The following is a 7,252-nucleotide window of genomic DNA, read 5'->3' on the forward strand; positions in this document are numbered from 1 at the left end:
TGTCTCTTAGAGTTTTATAATATAATCATCATCAAGTATTATCGTTCTTAACTATTAGTAGGTAGTGACACCTTTTATATATTACATATACTGTCCCTTCACTTAGGAAATGCAACTCTGCACATGTTAGTCCAGATACTCTCAGGCTACAGGGTTTGCCAGAGAAGTTGGCAATGAAGTAGGTGGACATATTCCAAGGTCTGACCTTTTCTGGTCCAGAGCATAAGGCATCAGTGAATGCATGTTATGGAGCAGTTGGTGTAGTTGGCCTAGGAATAATATTGTTCTTGTAATGATCAAATTACAGTAGTCTCCCATTATGTGCAGGGGATTACTTTCCAAGGCCCCTAGTGAATGCCTAAAACTGCACACAGTACTGAACCTTATGTATATGTTGTGTTTTACCTTATGCATACCTATGATAATTTATCAAATAGGCTCAGTAAGAGATGAAGAACTACTAATAAAATAGAAAATTGTCATAGTAAATGAAATACAGGTTATTTGACTGTAAGCATTGTTATGCCTGATAACTGAGGAAGCTACAAGGGAGGAATGGGAGAATAGACCCTCTGGTATGGATACAATCGACAGAGAGATGGTTCACATCCTGAATGAGATGGCATGGGATTTTATCTTGCTATTTAGAAGAGTGAGCAATTTAAAACTTGCAAATTGTTTATTTCTAGTATTTTCAATTTGACATTTTCAGACTGTAGTTGGTTTAGATAGCTGAAATCATAGAAAATAAAACTGTAGATAGAGGTGGACTATTGTACTGAAGATACAGTTAGGAGAAAAACAGCACATATTTGAACTTTTTCATTTAAAAATTATTAAAAACAAAGTAATTAAAGAAAAACTAAATAAAATAGTGCATTTGTAGAGAAAATATTTAGAAATACCTCAATACGGGCAACTTGTATTAAAATAATAAACATTTTGTTAGCAGTTTTATCATAATATATCCTTTAGGTTCAATACACTACTCAGAGTTATAAAATATAGTGCTTTAATGCTGATTTTAAATTTTATTGAATATGCAATATTCGTTTATTGTCCTTTCAAAATGGTATGTTTTATTTCATTTTTGATTCATAAAAATCATGTAGGTGTAAGAAGGAATGTATTATCTTTGTTTTACAAAAGTATAAGTTTAAAGTTCAAGTGGACAAGTAAATTATAAAGAACACCAATTTAGCATTATAGCACTGAAATTTGATCCAAAAAAACAGGGTTTAAAAAATGTCATGTTTCTCTATATGCTTACAACAAATTCAGTCTTCTCTGAGACTTTCACTTTCCCAGCTGACCAAACATTCAATCTCACTTACTGTTATTAGAGGCCCTCCCTCTAGCAAGGTTGTGTGAAGGGCCTAGCAAAATGTTACCAGAACCAGACCTTTCAGGTGAGGCCCATTGCTGCTTTGTTCCTACACTTCTTTGCATAGCCATGCAAATCACCGTGAAGGTCCTCGAGTCAGCTGCTTTTATGCCACTCTTGCACACAAGCTGTGATGGAGGGGTGCTGAGGTTGGCAGCTTCATGATCCTGCCTCCCTTACATATGCCATGCTTTCATTTTACTTCAAGATTTTGCTTCTTCTTTGGGACACTAAAAATGGACTAAGGTAGTACCCGAGGGTTATGTAAACTTTCCATTATTTCCTTCTCCTCTTTGGTTCTGGAGAAGCTGAACTTCGAAGTCAGACAGGTTTTGCAGCTTCTACTCAAAAATGTTCATCTGGTTACCCTGTGAATAAAGTCAGCAGAGAATTTTGAAAAATTGTGGGTTCTGGTGATCTAAATCCCAGGCAACTTTTCTTTCTGATCTTATGAAGCAAAAGTCCCAAGAAAGCAGACAGAAATGCACGAGTATATTTTGATTTGGGAGAGAAAAATACAACTTTTTACCACAAGAAATTATTGAAAACAATACTGTAATATATAATTCTGTCTCAAAAGTGTAACAATTCTTATTGGAACATTAATATTTTAAGAATGTTACTTGTAAGTCTGAAATAATAATAATTTACACTTTTGCATTTGATTCAACTTTGCACATATTTATTGAACACACACAGTGCTTCTACTATTGTACTATGTGTTATGAGGTATATATAAGAAGAAAAAGATGTAAAGAAATGGATCTCTACTTTATGAATCTTTAATAATCTGCTGCTGGTGACTTTCAGATCTAACTACCTAAGGGGCTAGGATTTTCTTTTTTAATAGAATACAAAAGAAATCCTACAATTTTTTTTTCTGTAAAGAATGCCCTTTATGGAGAATATCTTCCTTTTTTCTTTTCTCTTTGTATTCACTCAGTAAACATTGTATGTTAGCCATGGGGCCACGGATATAAAGATGGACTACACTGGCCTTTCTGTTAACAAGTGGAGACTAAGAGGAGAAAGAAAACAGATTTATAACATCAGTGCTGCTGGACAGAGGAAGCAAGATTTAAATTAGGGATTAAGAAATAATTTGGGTGGCTGGTGAGATGGCTCAGTGGTCTAAAGCACCTACTTAGAACAAGCTTAGCAAAAACAAAGGGGCCACGGTTCAATCCCCCAGCACCACATGCCAGCCAGCCCCGCCCCCTGGTGGGCTGAACTGGCCACACATACACACACACACACACACACACACACACATAAGTAAATAAAAAAAATAATTTGGCCTTTAATGAGAAAAGTAGGGAGGGACATTCCATAAGCAGGAAATAGCACAATCAGAGAATGGAATAAAATAAAGATCCTCAAATAGAAATAGGGAAGTGAAAACACATGCATGCTGAAGAACTGTCAATAATCTGACTAATAAAAAGTTGTATGCGGAGATAACGGTGAAAGACAAGTCTAGGGATTTAGTGTGCACGTGATTGTAGACATTCCCTTATGCAATGCACTTTGGAATTCTTAGGGGCAATGAGAAATTCATCAAAGGTTGCAAGCAGGAAAGTGACACATTCAGGACACTTTTTTCAATGTTCCTTCTCACAAAAGTGCCAATGATGGCCTATGCGAGGATGGGACTGCATACAGAGAGTAATAAGATAGCTCCTGTTCATAGTTGAAGAAGTAAAACCATGGAAGTAGAATACATTTGAGGTAATATCAGTGGATTAAGTATAGGACATTAAAGGTGATTCCTGAGCAATTAAGTAGATGAAGATACTAACCAAACTAAAGAATGCTCCCAAAAGGATCAGGAATGTGTATAATGAGGTTCTAGTTCAGAGATATTATATTTCAAGTGTCTTTGACATATACTGGTAAAACTATCTAATAAACTAATTGAACATTCAAACTGCAGTTTGCTTATAGACTTTAGTGTTCAAGTTAAGAAATTTGGAGTCATCAGCATACAGGTGTTAAGTAAACTGACAGTAATACACATAGAGTGAAAAGGGTGAGAATAGAGGCATAGAGCAGGTAACTGGAGTAAAAGGACCTTAAAAGACTCAGAAGCAGCCATCAGATAAAGGCTGGAAGGAAAACACAGAAAAGAGGTCTTGGAGGGTGGGGATGATCCTGAGCAATAAATTTAGAGTTGAAGTCAGATACAACAGGAACTGAAAGGGCCGCTGTGCATTCCGAAATTTTTATATCATTTGTTGGAGCAGTAGTAAAGGCATAATGCAGACTGCTGTGGTTTGAAAGCCAAAGAGGACATGAAAAAGAGGCTACAATATACAAGAATTCTCTTTCAAAAACGTTGGCACCAACCAGAGAGTAAGACATAATATGGCAGCACAGTAGACAAAGTCAAAAGAACTGTCGCTTATTACGGAAGAATGCCTATGCAGAATGAGATGAGATACATGAAAGGACAGGACTAATACATGGAATTAAGTATCAGACAAGTTAGCTAAGGATGGGTTTTAGTCCAGTACTTTTCAAATCATCTGTGATGAAAGATCACCTTTTTAAGTTTCTAACCTGTCACAGACTGGTACTTTTGTACAATGTAATAGAAATTTAATTAGTAGAAAAATGCAGTCCAAGGCCAGGCATGGTGGGTGCACACTTAGTGTAATCCCAGTACTCAGGAGGCTGAGGCAGGTGGCCTTCTATGAGTTGAAGGCCAGTCTGGGCTACATACTGAATTCAAGGCCAGCCTGAACTATACAGTGAGACTCTCTAAAAAGATAAGAAAAAAGAAAAATGCAGTTCAAAAACAAAGATATTAAAAATATAACCCCCAATTTTTCATTATGAGGGCCAATAAAAATAAAATTACTTTAAAATTTGCTGAAAAGTATATATATTGTAATGGCTTCAGTATTAAACAATTTGAGGTTTAGAATAGAACCAAGACCACACATTCTAGACTATAGTTTGAGGGCCCTTGAAAGGTAGAAAGAAAGAACACCCTTTCTTCCATTAAAGAGAGAAGTTAAGAAAGATGAAAAATAGAAAATAATTTTAGAGTGGAATGAAGAAGAGTTGAGGAGATTCCCACCTGAAAGTCATTTTATATTTGTGTTTGCTTGTTATTTTGTTTTGTTGTGGTGATGTAGAAGGCATGATTTTCTGAAATAAGAATGGAGCTAGGATTCAAGGATTAGAGGACTGTAGTCAAAAGTTGAAACAACTGCTGTGTAAAATGAGAAGTGAGCCAGAATAAAGAGAAAGAGAAGAGTTATAAAACAATATAAAGGGCCCAGCTGAGGCTGGAATTCATAAACTTGCTATAGAATCAATCAGTTCAGCTTTGTGATTTTTTTTTATTTAGCAGTTTTGTAGCCTCAGAGCAGGGGTGGAGGAAGCAGATGGTGGGACTTGGGTAATGTGGCCGGCTGGGTATGCAAACTTTCTCTCCCAAAGAAAGCAACTAAAAATGCTGCATAAAATACAATGAATACCTTCTTAAAATATCAAAGCATTGAAACGATAGGGAGGAGTGATAAGTCCAGATCCAAATAAAGCAAGAGATATGAAGTTAGCATCTTCTCTGAGGACATTCCTTGAAACTCATTTAAATTTCAGGGAACCAGCCAAAAGTGGCATGAAAAGACAAAGTCAAGGGCTTACCCAAGGAGGAAAGTCCAGTAAGATTTCTCCTCAGGTCAGACTGGAATGATAGGAGCTAAATCATCAGCACACTGGGAAACAAGAAGGAAAAAATCCGTGAACTAATATACACATGGGAACTTTGAGGAAAATAGCCTTGGTACCAAGTAGAGGAGAGAGGGCACCTGCCTCAAGGGACTGCAAACACAATCTCATATGACAAAGTGTAGTCTAAATTTATATTGCTATGTAGTTCTAAGTACTTCAAACTCTTAATACAGTTTAATGTAGACCCAGTCTAATAGCATAACCAGGAAGCTAGAAGAATAAATTCTCACTGCTGAAATCTACCCTCATCCCAGAACTTCCCATAAATAAGTTTCCAAAGAAATAAGACCTTAATTAAAAATGACTAAAGTATAATGAAATGAACCACTATATGTTAAGATAAGGATGTTCAAAATGAGATGAACTTGAAGCCAAACATGTAAGTAATTCTACTTAAACACAAATGAGCTCAATGACTGTGTTCAAAGACAGATTATAATCTTCACTCCATGTTTATTACAGTACTATCCACAATAGTTAAGAAGTGGAGATAATCTATGTGGTCCATATACAAATGAATATTACTCAGCCATCAGAGAATAAAACCTAGTCATTTGAGAAAAGATGGATGGAGCTGTATGTCATTACTACGTGAAATAAACCATGCAGAAAAACACAAACATCTCACTGTTTCCTCATATGTGGAATCAAAAAAATTGTTCATTTAAAAGTTACCAGAAACAGGGAAGGAAGTGGGGAATGGAGTGAATGATGCAGTAAGATAGGAGCAAGATGTTCTGGTGTAGTATTTCAGAGTAGAATGATTATAGATAGAGATGGTATACTGTGTCTTTGAACTAGAAGAAAGGATTTTAAATGTTTTCATCTATAAAGAAGTGAACAATACTAGAGGAGACAGATATATTTAACCTGATTGCACATTGTATACAAAATTAATTTAATTTTTGAAAGAGATTGCCATGTTAAATTTTAAAACTATAACCACATGCGTTTATAAAAGTTACACTTGAAACATAAAGATTGACATAAAATGATAAAAATGACATCACATAATGTCAACCACAAAGAAAGCTGTAGCTGCTATTTTAACTCAGATGAAACATAAATTTTGTAGTACTGGGGATTGAGCCCAAAACCTTTGCACTGAGCTATATCCTCAGACCTACTTTATTTTTTATTTAAAGACAGGGTCTTGTTAATTCATGGATTTTCCCAACCTAGACTTGTGCTTGAGTCCGCTAGTGTCAGCCTCCCAGAGCGCTTGGATAACAGGCATGTGCCACCATGCCCAGCTAGAAAAAAATAGGTTTTGGGCAAAAAAGCACTAAGGAACACTGTGCCATTTCTTTGGGTATGTCCTTTACTTTTGTATTCTCTTCTTTTGTTGAGATTGGGGTCGCCTTATGTTGCTGAGGCTGAACTCAATATATGAGGACAAGTAATCCCCCCATCTGAGCTTCCCCAGTAGCTGAGACTACAGGTATGTGCCAACAAACTGGCACATTTCTGTTATATAAAAACTAATCCAATAAGAACACAAAACATTAAATTTGCATAAAATTGGTAATAACCTCAAAATAAATAAAGTGAAAATCAATAAAACTACAAGATAAGACCAGGAACTAGCCCAGGCCTAGTGAGTGTGTGGCAGAGCTTCCAGCTACCCTGCGCCAGTGGGACCTACTGGTCACAGCCCAGGCTCAATGTGGGTGACACCCTCTTTCACACTCTTGGGATGCCCCCCATCCCTCTGTACTACCCGCCTACACCCCACCCACAGAGTAGGAATTTCTGTTGCGTTCTGGGAAGCCCCAGATCCAGTCCTAGTCCAGGCCCAGTGAGAATGTGGGAGAGATGCCTCTCCCCACTACTCCACCTTGTCCCCTCCAGACTCAGCTCAGGCATGGCTACAGGCCTGGGGTGAAACCCTTCAGCTGCAATCCCTGCAGAGAGTGTAGGGGACAGAACCACCCAGCTAGTCCAGGAGCAGAACATCTTGCCAGATGGGCAAAAAAGGTTCACACACAAGGCAGCAGCAGGAAGGAGCTGAGCACAGAAGCCAGAACCAAGCCAGGCACAGCTGGATAAATCCAAAATTTGTAGATCTACACCTGAACTTCAGTAGGTGCTAAGGTTATAACTGCAACAAAGATCTACAACAAAGGT

The sequence above is a fragment of the Octodon degus genome, unplaced genomic scaffold (assembly GCF_000260255.1).
Source record: "Octodon degus isolate 3935 unplaced genomic scaffold, OctDeg1.0 scaffold00117, whole genome shotgun sequence".
NCBI lineage: Eukaryota > Metazoa > Chordata > Mammalia > Rodentia > Octodontidae > Octodon > Octodon degus.